Source organism: Peromyscus californicus, unplaced genomic scaffold (genome assembly GCF_007827085.1).
Source record: "Peromyscus californicus insignis strain IS unplaced genomic scaffold, ASM782708v3 Scaffold_4__1_contigs__length_199733344, whole genome shotgun sequence".
NCBI lineage: Eukaryota > Metazoa > Chordata > Mammalia > Rodentia > Cricetidae > Peromyscus > Peromyscus californicus.
The window spans coordinates 139,476,359-139,489,801 of NW_026294562.1; positions in this window are offsets into that span (position 1 = coordinate 139,476,359).

Below are 13,443 nucleotides of genomic sequence, written 5' to 3' on the forward strand. Positions count from 1 at the left end.
GTCCACAAATCACATAAGCACTTTCTCACCCACTCTGTCTGAGAGGTCTTCTCCTGGGAAGAGGGTCCATATTCTCCTAATTACCACCTTTTCTGCATCCTCATACCATGGGCACCTTCCTAGGATTTTTTTGTCACCTCTTACATCTTACGGTTTTTAATTAAGCTTTGGCTAAATTTACATTGACTCAGCAGTTGTTGAGGAGAATGGGGACGAGTTTTCCTAAAGGTCTGCTGTTTCTTTTGTGGAAAAACCCTTGTCAACTCATGGGATAAAGTAAATGGTTTCCTTTGTGAGCAAGGCCGTGTTTCCCTGTAAGAATCTGACCCTATAACAAAGGCACCAGAGGCAACCCAACCCCGAACCATGGAATCGCATATTCTTCCCTTCAGTGTTCTTGCCTACTAACACGAACTCTTCTTTTTTCTTTTTTTTTTCTTTTTTAAACAAGACACATAAATTTACTCTGTTTTTTCACATGTAAAAGTTACAGGTCACAGGAATGGACAATTATGGAGAACTGGCATAATGTAGTGAAAATGAGTTTTATAAAAAGTAATTTGGTCTACTCAAATTTATGCTTAAAGGGGGACTTTGATCCCTGCTGCTACACTATGCCTTTCTTTTCATCCCTTTGGAGCCTGTTAGTATTATTCAGAGGAAGGAGGGCAGAAAGTGTCCCTTTCCAAGGTGTCCTTGGGTAGCAGCAAACATTCACTTCTAAGATTTGATCTGTACAGGTACGAAACTTTGCAACATCATGCTTTAATGTAACATGCAGAATGACAATTCCTTTTGGTTTCATTAAAAAAAAAAAAAAAAAAAAACAGGTTTTGTAGACTTTAAAGATCCAGGCATTTCTCCATGTTATATGCAGAATTATTTAGAACCCATTTTTATCAAAGTTAAAAAAAATTCTTACTCTTTTCACCATGACACTGTAAAACCTGGTGCTTAGAAACGAGATGCAAAGCAAATTACAGTTCTAAATCGCTAAAGTTTTAAAGGAAAGCTGAGCCGGGTCACAGCGCAGGCTTATATAGTTAGACTTCCTGATGACTTTGCATTTATTAATCCTGTCACACTTAAGTGTAAAGTTTTCAGTGCACCTCAATAAAAAAAAAATAACGAACAGAAATGTTCAGGACCATTAGAAACGAGACAAAGGGGATTACAAAAGAATGGAGCGTGGTTATGAACGTGCAAAAATACAAGTTTTCTCTCTCGGAATGACAACTGAAAACGTTCCTAGGTTTGCTGAAGTTGTGTGTGTGTGTGTGTGTGTGTGTGTGTGTGTGTGTGTGTGTGTTTCCCCCTGAAGTTGTGTGTGTGTGTGTGTGTGTGTGTTTCCCCCTGAAGTTGTGTGTGTGTGTGTGTGTGTGTGTGTGTGTGTGTGTGTGTGTGTGTGTGTGTGTGTGTGTGTGTGTGTGTGTGTGTGTGTGTGTGTGTGTGTGTGTGTGTGTGTGTGTGTGTGTGTGTGTGTGTGTGTGTGTGTGTGTGTGTGTTTCCCCCTTTTTCATTCATCCGGAGTTCTCCAACTCGCACTCTTTAGGTCCTTGTCGGGGTCCGTCTCTGCCGCGGCTGTCCCGCGCATGCGCCTTGCTGAATCTGCGAGTGTCGAGCGCAGGCGCGGGATTTGGAGAAGCGGCGGTGGCAGCCCGGGAAGTTTTTAGTGTAGAACCCCGATTGTGCCACCCAGCGCGGGTCCCCTTTAGTGGTCACGCGTGGCTGGACCCAGCTCTGCGGCTGCGATTTGCGTCGCCCCGCTGTGGCCCCGGCTGCGCCCCTGCTCCACCCTCTGCCTCCCGGGACTCAGGCGCTCCTGCCAGCGTGTACCGGCCGACGACCCGCCCAGCTCCCGGGCGCCAAGAATCTCCAGCACAACTGATGGGAGGGTCGCTGCGGGGTGTTAATGCGGGATCTCCTCTCTAAGTGGGTGACACTCGACCAAAGGACAAGAAGAATCTAAAGCACCGGAAGGCGGGGGGAAGGTGGGAGAGGGTAACCCACCCTGGTCCCCAGTCGCCCTCACTGAGCTCGGTCCGCTCTGGAATACCATCTGGGTAGACTCCCATCTGTGTCTCAGGCACTAAGGTCTCATTATTAACCCCTTACAAATCCTAAGAGGTTTGAATGCCAATGCAACAGCATAACAGTGGGAGTTTTATACCACGAAGCTGTTTTGAAGAATATTTCCTAAAGAAGTCTTCGGGGTTCTTTTAGTTTTTTTTTTTTTTTCCTTGTGTTTCAGAGAAGCTTTCTTTGTCACAACGCAAGTAGACTTTATTAAAATACACCACATTTCTTCTGTTAAATCCTTACAGATCAATCCTATAATCAAATAATACTGAATATAATAATAAAAAAAATCAAATAACATTGGAAATTAACTAAAATGAGTTAAGCTGTACAACGTTGTTGAAGCGTTTCAACAAGAATTATGAAAAACAGTACAATACTGTAGAGCCTACATGGGACCGAAGTAGGTCCTCTACATGTGGGAGACAGTTGTGTAGCTGGGTTTGTTTGAGGGGCCCTTGGCAGTGGGATCAAGATCTATCCCTGGTGCATGAGTGGGCTTTTTTGGAACCCACTACCTATGGTGGGATGCCTTGGTCAGCCTTGATGCAGGGGGGAGGGGCTTGGTACTGCCTCAACTGAAAATGCCAGGCTTTGTTGACTCCCCATGGGAGGCCTTACCCTTTTGGAGAAGTGGATTGGGGGTGGGTAGGTGGGGGTGGGGTGGGAGTGGGGAACCAGAGGTGGGTTGGGAGGGGAAACTGGTTGGTATGTAAAATGAAAACTTTTTTAGATAAAGAAAAAAGAAAAACAGTACAATTGAACAATGGGTAACATTTTGAAAGAAATGCAAATATTTTAAGGTGTGTGTGAAACAAATTAATTTTGTGTTTTTAGTATGCCCCACCAGATACTTCATTATGTACATGTAACTTCAAAATTACGAAAAAAACTAAAACACGGTAGTGTCAAACATTTGGTAAAGAATTTCCAACCTCGGTTGCAATCATTCTATACAGCCCTCGCTGGTAAGTGGATTTAGTGATGGTTATCAAAGCAGGAGACGTGCAGTTGGGAGCAGGACATGAGGGGAGTCGGGGCGGGGGATCAGGTTTAGCTATCATAATTTATTGTATACATATATTAAATTCTTAAAAATACAGAAAGGAAACAGGTCATAGATACAGGTGTGTGTTTGAGTAATTTGTAGACATTATGCAGAATGTTCTGAGCTTTTTGACTTCTCACTACTGTTTCAGGGGAACTAATATTCCTTATAAAAATTCAAAATAGAAAGCTGCTTTTCCAGTATGCCTGCACAAGTCTACCAGCTTACTACTACGGTATGAATAATGAAAAATAAAACAAAAAAGCGGTGTTTCACCTCGTAGCCAACCAGAGGACCTATTGGGATCAATCTTGGAATGGTAAGCAGAAAGAAATGTCACAGTTTGGAGCAGAAGACTGTACATGTGTTTTGAAATCAGAAGGGGTAATACTTGAGGGAAGAGGGGGAACCATTCAGAGTATAGAAGAAGGACAGAGCCGAATCAGAACAAAGTAGTATACATGTGTATATGTGTGTATATGCATGGATGCATGCACATGAGCACACATTTACATAATGAGAAACATTATGAGACCCATTCCAGTATTTGGTAACCAAAAATTAATTTTAAATATTGTTCATTACGAAAAACCTTACTATCTCTATACTGGGGAGGGAAAGTAATTCTCAACAGCCTTGTGTAAATTGAACAGACTCAAGATCTAAGAGACTTAACTATAGATGCCTATCAGTGCACAGAGCTAAAAATGAAGACCTTTCTGAGCTAGGAAATCAGTCAACTTAGATGCACAGCAGTGTGAACGGGTGTGAAATACACAGTAGTACTTGGAACTCCAGCTAGAAGTAATAGTAATACAGATCTCATCTCCTTTCACACAAGAGGAGTGGGATCCTTGGCATTCACTTTGAGGACTTTGCATGGAGAGGCATTCTAAAATTGCTGGCAAGTATCTTGGACATTTTATGACTATTTTTCCTGTTGCACATTTCTCAGTCAGGTCATGTGTTTGTTTTATGGATTTTCCTGTGAGCGAACTGTGCACATTTTGGGTCCAAGTTCTTTATTTGTGTATGTCACTTGGCAGTTGATTCTGCAAGGCCAAAGCTTGTCTTTTCATTCTCTTAATAGTGACTCTTACAAGAAAAGTTTTTGTTTTGTAAATATAATTCTTCATTTTTCTTTCTTAAGGAATTTTTACCATTTTATTGAATCTAAGTGCCCACCAATGACACAATAAATTTTCTCCTATGTTTTCATATTAAATTTTCATGGTTTTACTTTGTGTTTTAGTTTTAGAGTTCATGTTGAGTTTCTTGTGCTAAAAGGTGAAAGATAAATGACAAGGCTCATGGCTTCCATTTTTCCCAGACATTTGTTGGGATGATTCATCCATACTCTTCACTTCCTTTGTATCTTTTCCGGAGGTCAACTAGCAGTTTTCTTGTCCATCTATTTCTGGGTTCTTCATTCTGGACTATGAATCTCTATGTCTACTCTCTCACTTACAGTACTTTGTTTTCTCTTAGTGAAAGCATTCTGTTTCTAAGTGGAAATGTGACTGCCAATTCAATATTTAAATACTGCTGCCTCTACAAATTACCAATATCAGAACTTAGAATTTCAAACTCACCGTCACTGCTAGCATTGTGCTGAATGTTTTACTTGAAGGAATCTCCAAAGATATGCTACAGACTGAACTCCCTGGTCTCTTGGTTACACTGTAGGACCTGGGATGGAACATAGACACTTGCACGTGTTAGACTAGTGCTATTGCCATAGCCTCACCAGTCTTGAAAGATAGGAGAGGATTGGCTAAAAATACATGTGAAAGACAAGGCTCAGTCACAGTTAGGATGTTAAGAATCCCATGGTCTGCCATGCCTGTGAGGCTCTCAGCACACCTCACAACACGTGTCCTGACTACACTTAAAGAAGCCCCTGCATTTCTCAAGGATTTGTGTTCCACAGACTGCAGTTACTTACCTGTCTCTTCTGTTTAATGTGACTTACGCCATTGTGTGAAATTCCAGTCCTTTGCCCAGAAAGACACCACAGAGAGCTTTGTAGTAGTAGTAGCTTACCAAATGTTTCTCTAGAATCAGCTTGTCCTCAGTCATGGCAGAGTGTACACATCATAAAGTGCCTGTACTAAATAAACACTGTCAGTTAGCTGTCTTTGAATTCAGGACAATGAGAGTTCTGAGCATGGCTCACTTGTAAATATCCCCAAAAGAGTGGACTCTACACATCTGGAAGACTGGGGCACTTGGGCACCCCAGCACCAGTTGCTCTCTGCTTTGAGCATAAGGTACCTCATCATGGTTGCTGAAACTTCCTGGCTAAGAAGGAAATCATACATGCAGGGAATGGCGGAATCTGGAATCTGGTATTACAGGTCTTTTGAATTCCAAGAGAACGTAACACCCGCCCCCCCCCCCCCCCCGACACACACACACACGTATTTAACCTTGTCCTGTTACACTTGAGGAATAGGGAAAAGCCACACACTAACTCTCTCTACTCAGTACTTTATCTGTTCCTTGAGCCCAACAAGTTGTGGGGAAAATCAGTTGGAAATTTCGTGGATGACAATGCCAAAGATGTAAACTTACACTCACTTTTAAAAAAATAGTTTTGTTATTTTCTAATTCCATACATAACGTATTTTGATCATGTTCATCCCTGTTACTCTCTCTTATTGCCTTCTCACTTCATCTAGGACCCTTATGTTTTTCAAGACTTACCCTCTGACTTTCATGTCTTTTGGCCGTGATCCACTGGGTTTAATTAGGGTTTCAAGCATATTCACTGCTGTGGGTTCATTTACTGGAGAGTACACAATTAGTCAGTATTTACACTGACATTAGTCACTAAAGAAAAGTGACTCCCACTTCCCTGGCAGTTTTTAGTGCCAATAGCTTTTCAGCAGTGGGTACGGCCTCAGGAGCCCCTGCCCCATCCAAACTAGGATGATGGCCTCACCCCTGTACAAGTTTTGTGCAGATAACCTCAGCATTTCTGAGTTGATGAGTGTGACAGCCATGTGACCTGGGGCCACAGGACACCTGGCAGCCTCCAAAATCTTGTTAATAGAGGACCATCTCCTAAGCCCATAACATTTGCAGAACTTGCCATAGGTTCTGTGGCCTAAGAAATGGGGCCAGTTGAGCTTTGCATCCCCCCAGACTCATGGACAGTAGTCAATAGCGCTTATGTTTTGATGAGGAACTGAATATTAAGTCTACTTGAGTTTCTGCCACATGGAAGGAAATGATCACTACCATACCTCCTCTTTAAACACATATCTTGGCCTGAAAACTCCATCTCCTTGGAGCACCCTAATCTAAAAATACTAAATTTAAATAGGTTTAATGTCAATAATACTCAAAATAGCAAATTGTTGATCATGAAATTTTGTTTCATTCACAAAATTACTAAAAATTCTCCATAGTATTGCTTTCAGGATATCTGGACATGATGTATGTCAAAGTCAACTGATGTGAACATCAGTGTCCATCCCATTTTTTGGAAACATCTTTAAGTATAGGCGAATGTTTATATTTCCCAAATCTGATATTCAAACGCTCTGCCTCAAATATTTCAAATAAAGAATACTCAACATGTGGAAAAATTATTACTAAGAAAACAGTCCAGTGTATGTTCAGAGGTCTTGTGGGCCATATGCAGAAAACCCCAGTTTCAATTAAAACATTTTTTTTTTTAAGTTTTCTGTCCGGCTTTAGTGAAGTGAAAGTTGTGGTGTACATATACACAGTGGGATCTAGTCAGCAAAAAAAACCTCAAATTGTGACATTTACAGGGAATTGGTTGAAACTGAAGTTCGTTATAATAATTAAAATAAGCCAGACTCAGAGTAAGAAGTATGTTTCTTTCCCTAAGGGATTCCAGAAGCTTTATAAGAAGTTAGTTTTACATCTGCAGTTTTAAAATCTGGCCACCAGAGGGCTTCCTAGCCTTAGTGAAGCTAAAGCTAACCTTATCAGAAAAAATTTCAAGTGTTACTTTACATAGTGGACAGCAGAGGGCGGACGAGGACAATCTTACGACCAGAGAAAGACAGAATAAAGTTTGCAGCTGTGTTTTAAAGGGTTGGGGAGGAGGAGAACACTTTGCTATTTATTTGCAGATAAGGGTCCAAATTCTCAACAACATAATGCAGCGTAACAGGTCACAACCTAGGAGGACAACTGTTGTGTTCTAGAGAACTAGAAATAAACAAGATCTTCCTGACTGAGGCAAACACACATTTTAGATGGATAATAGTAATATGCATGTATTTGCAACATGCAATCATAGACTTGAACCCCTACCAGACAGTTATATGCATATTATTGAACACCTTTCCATAAAATAGAATTGCTCCTATGCAATTATTTTTAAATAGAGAAAGGCAAAATATTAAACAAACAAATGAAAAACGAAAACAAGATTTCTGCAATCTACATGTAAGTTTTGTAATTATTTTGTATGTTTTTGTTGGGCCATTTGTATTCTACTTATGTAATTGTACATTCTAGATGTATATTCTTTAGCATATATGTGCTGTGCAGATATTTCTCCAAGGCAGTGGATCTTACAGAAAGAAAAGATTATTTTGCTAAAGACAACTTAATTATTTTTCACAGATCATGCATTATTGTTGCATATAAAGACTCATCAATAAACCCACAGGCATGTAAAATTTCTCTAGATTTCCTATAAAATTACAAGACTTTTAATTTTGTTTGCATCTGCCTCATTTTGAATTACTTCTGGTGTGAGATGTGAAGTCAGTGTCTAGGGTCTCATTTGTGTGTTGACTTCTGCATATCAAGCATCATTGTTCAAATAAGTGTTCCATTACACTTGGGTTGCCTTTGTCCTTTTGCCAGGAATCAGCTGACAACTGTTGTGCCCATCTGTTCCTGCGTTCTCCACTGTGGGCCACACACCTATGGCTTTCACCTGGATCTCTTCATTTGGTCTAGAGGGAATGCATTCTTCTGTAATTATTTATATTTGCCTGTAGCATATACAAATACTGCAATTTTTGCACTTGATCTATATTGGAAAGATTTTCAACTTGACAAGCAATTCCTATATCTTCTGTCACTGTATTGATGGAGGAACCCTCCAATGACATGGTACGAGCAGGCAGTTCTGTTCTATACATGTGTTTATCTGCTTGGAGAACAACTGAACCTTGGCCCTTTCACATGCCAGGCAAGGGCTATACCATTGAACATCTTCATCCACATTATCTTTACAGGTAAGCAGAGGATACACTATGCCATACATCCACATTGAAGACACACAGTTTCAATCACACTTATTGTACCTGAAAGAAAGAATAGAACCTGGCATTACAGGTTGTAACATGAATCTTAAAAGGTCTTATAATAAAAAACCCAGAGCCAGATATTGGGGTGAAAGCTTTTGATTGATCAGAGAAGCAGAACAGCTAGCCACAAGCTTACCTCTACAAAATTCTCAGCCTCGAGAGTGAGTTCCTGTTTCCTCACACCTTATATACCTTTCTGTGTCCTGCCACATTACTTCCTGGGATTAAAGGCCTGTGTCACTACTGCCTGGTTCTGTTTATCTCAAGTAGCCCAGTGTGGCTTTGAACTCACAGAGATCCAGACGGTTCCAGACGGATCTCTGCGTCCCGAGTGACAGGATTAAAGGTGTATGCCACCACTGCCTGACCTCTATAATTTAGTGGCGGACTCTGTCCTCTGATCCCCTGTTAAGCTTTACTGGGGTACACAATATATCACCACAACAGGTTGTCTTGGTTTGTTTTCTGTCTCTGTGATAAAGAACGTGACCAAAAGCAACTTGGATGAGGAACGGGTGTATTTGGCTTACATGTCCTGATCACGTTCAGTATTGAGGGGTGTCAGGGAAGAAACTCAAGTAGGAAAGGAGGCAGGAACCATGTGGAAAACCTTGGGTTTTCTTACAAGTTCAGTTTTCTTATACCTTCCAGGACCACCTTCCCAGGGATGGCTGGACCCTCCACACTAATCATCCCTCAAGGAAATGCCTACAGACGAACCTAATGGAGGTATTTCCTCCAGTGAGGGTCTCTCCTCCAGATGACTCTGGTTGTGGCAAGTTGACAGAAGTCCAGCCAGCATGCAGGCTTTTCTGAATACCAAGAGCACACGGGATGCTCTGTGCTGATCTCCTTACACACCACACTTGATGAACAGGGAAAGGCCACCCAGACTCCACCGGAGCAAGAGACTCAGGAAATCAGGATTCCCTTTGCACAAAGTTGAGAAAATTGCAGGGTGATGCATTTCTAAGAACCAAGACCAATAAGGCCCTACATTCCTGATGTCTTTGATGCTGAGATTTAAGAAACTTGGCAAATTCATATTCTGAAATGGTAGGCAGTTACTAGTTGTAACTTATCTGAAGATTTCAGAATCCTGAAGAATTTAAGAAACTCCTATGACTATTATGACCATTGTAGTAAGAAATACTACTATGGTGTAATATTTCATAACCAATGTGGATGAGAGTTAAGTGATGATCTTCTGTATTAGTGTCACTGATGGGTGTTAGGACAAACAAGGCTTGATCGTGTGGCCCTTTTGTGGATTGATCAAGTATGTGTATGAACACAGCCACATGAACACACAAATTCAAGTGCTCATGCACAAACATACTTCATACACAGACACACTTGGGCACACCAACATGTACATAAACACATGGACATGCATAAATGCACATTATCTCTCACTGATACACAGACATACTGTCTATACTTCTTCACTTGGTGAGAACACATTCAAACACACTTTCCCCACAAATAGCCACATATTTTCACAGTTCTTCATGCTAACACTAAAATCAACACAGAAGCCGGGTGGTGGTGGCACACACCTTTAATCCCAGCACTTGGGAGGCAGAGGCAGGTAGATCTCTGTGAGTTCGAGACCTGCTTGGGCTACAGAGTGAGTTCCAGGAAAGGCGCAAAGCTACACAGAGAAACCTTGTCTCTAAAAACCAAAAAAAAAAAAAAAAAAAACCAAAAACAAAAAACAAAGAAAAAAAAACACAGAATTCTCACACATTAGCACACATTTATACATAGGCATATGTACATGTGCATTGTTTTACAGTACCAAATGCAATCATGATGGTTACACTTTAGTCCCACCAAACACATACACTAACACAAATAAGCCAAAATGAAAATACAAACACATAGTTGTATACAAAACCCACTGAAACACAACAACATGTATGCACAAGAAGACATAGACAAAACATCCATATACAAACACCCTTTCATACACACAATTGCCTTCATCGAAGCACACCATCCCTTAGACTCAGTAGTTCTTTTCTTTGCTCTCCATCTTTACAGAACATGCCTTGCAACACTTCATCCTTTTGAAAATCACTTCATAGCTTTAATTTGATTCTGCTTTCTTATTGTAAATAATTTTTATAATTTCTGATAAGCTAAATATTTCCACCACCATCTAAATCTGGATATAGTAACAGCTCTCTTGTTTTTTGAATTATTTGTCAGTGCATTTTCCTAATACATCAGTTGCTTTTGGGGATCATGCCCCCCTTCCTTTTCAGTGGCGGATCACTTCTGAGCCTGCTTGTAGATCCCATGGCTACCTCTCAAGGTCAGAATAAGCAACTTTTCTCTAAACATCTAGTCAAGTCTCTGCTAGCAAACTTTATCAAGGGATTCAACCATTTCTACCAGCTGAAGCTGCATCTTCAGAGGTATCTGGAAGTATGCCCACACATCTTGTGTAATACAGTCACTGTATGGTTCCCTCAAATTTCTTTCCATAACAAGGTGAAGTAAAAAAAATCTACCTATATAACATAATTTTTTGATTTGTAGCAGAAATGTACAACAAACCAAATGCATACTCTCTCTGCTCAGCTCTGTACCTATCTTTCTGGAATCCCTTTGTCAATGGAGGACTCTAGACCCTATCCGTCATTCAAACCACAGAATTCAATGCTGCCTTTAACTTCAATCTTTTTCTTTTATTGAGTGCAAGGGGAAGAGTTTTTCCTGATTCTCCTAAATTTTCAGATCAAGTCTTTGTATCTCTTCTCAGCCACACCCTCAGATTACCAAGATTTAACTGCTGATCACAGTAGCTTCCACCTGGGTCTGCTAACCTAACTTCATAGGAAAAGCCTGTTCTTCCCTAAGAGTGTGTAACTGATTTCATAATGAGCACAGGGAAGCTATGTCAAAATACACACACACACACACACACACACACACACACACACACACACAACCAAACACCAAAACAAACAAACAAAACAAAACAGATTTCATCTTAAAGGAAACAAGAGATAGCCATTTTGAGTGACTATGAATGGGGAACACTTTTTAGGTTATCTAAAATTCCATGTTTCAACATGGAAGCAATTCCATGAAGTTTTATAGTTTTACAGAAGAAAGTAGTAAATCAGGGAAAATTTATAATTGGTGGATACATCAGAGAGGCAGATACAACAAGATACTGAAAGCTTTTCTATAGGCTCAAGATGTTATCTGATGACATTCTTAGTTTTTGGCTTGGTGGAAGTTAGTGCTCTGACAAGTTAGTAGATTCTAAAGGGTTTTTATCTGGTAGTAACAAGATGTTAGTTTTGACACAGAGATGGGCAAGGCATGTCTCTTCTGGAGGGCTAGAGCTAGCCCAAGATAAGGTAATTAGCCTCTGGACCTGCAACATTCCAATCTCTCCACAGGATGGGTGTTCTAAACAGTCAATCAGTCTCTTTCCAGGAGGTTTTGTTCACAGTTGGCTACCCAGTTTTCCAGATGGAATATTAACCAGTTCAGGATATGGGTGTGATTGAGTACCTTGACACGGCTTTGGAACATGATTCATTTTTTTTCCAATTGGAGATAACAATGATTCCTCCCTTCTTTCTGCAAACCGGATCACTATCAAACTAGAGTGTTCACTGATCCTTTCAGCAGAGTTTTGTAAATTAGCATAAAGCTGTCAAGAATTTGGAAATCAAGCAGACGCCATGGGTTGTGCATTGGCCCATTAAACTCATAAAAGCGCACCGATGGCTCAGACTTGAAAGGCTGTCTAGGAAAGAGAGTATGTCATTCTCAACCTTCTGCTTTCCCCATGATGTTCATCCAGGTGTCTCCCTGACCATGCCTGGTGTGCTCTGCTCTCATCTCCCCTGCTGCCATAGTTCTTTGTATTATAGGGTGTTCCTGGCCACCAGATGCCTGATTTGCCACTTTGTTATGTCCACTGCTCCGTGGTAATGCCGGCAGGGGCTACTGGAGAACCAGTTTAGGAGAAGGGGACAGTGAACACTCTTCCAGTTAGAAGTAAAAGGGAAGGAGTGAGCTAGTAATGAGGACAGCTGGGGTTTCCTAAGACTCTGAAGCTCTACAAAGGCATCAAAGGGAATCTACCCCAGGAAACAGCAACTGCTGAATTCTTTCCCTCTGAGCCCTTGGTCCTGCTTTCAAAGGCTCCTTTTGTCACAGGCAAACAAAAGGAGGTGTAGAAGAATTGGAAAAGCATAGAGCTTGTTCTCTTTCATCTCTTCTTGGAGGAAATGCAGGCATTCTATGCCCTCTGATTAAGAACCTTCCCTCAACAGTTGGTCATGGTGGTTCATTGTAATCTTGGAGAATCAAAGTATTGATGCGAAACTTCTTGTGCTTTTTGAAGAAGTCATCCGTGGAGCTGCTGAGTGTTGAAAAAGACTTTCCAATCGGGGAAAGCAACACATACTGACACCTCCTGGGGCGGGGGTGTTTAGGAAGTGTAAGTGGTGTCACTGGTTTGTAGAGAGTGGCAAGGAGAGAGAAGCCTAGATTCCCTAGGGCTGCATTGAAAATGGTGAAGCATTTAACATTCATTCTGCTTGTCAGGGAACATCAACCAGAAGTTCGTCAACAAATAAAACACATGGGCTTATCATGATCGTTTTTTAAAACCGTTGAAAATTTTATTTTAAATTGTGTGTGCTTGTCTTGGTGTGGGTGAGTGCATGCACCCAAGGATGCCAAAAAATGGTGTTAGACTGGCTGAAGCTGCACAGTGTGAGTGCTGGGAACGAAACAGAAGCCCTCTGCAACTGGTTAGCTCTTTTAACTAGTGACCACGATCTTCAGCCCCATGATACTTTTACTAATAAAGGATAGTTTGGTTTACTTTGGGGGGAATGGATTATATTGTTCCATAGGAGAAATGGGACCTGTGAAAAAATAATTATTTATTATAAGATTACTTTATGGCAAGAAGAAATATGATATACTCCCTCGAATCAATCAAATTTAAGAAAATTATATGTATTTATACAGTAA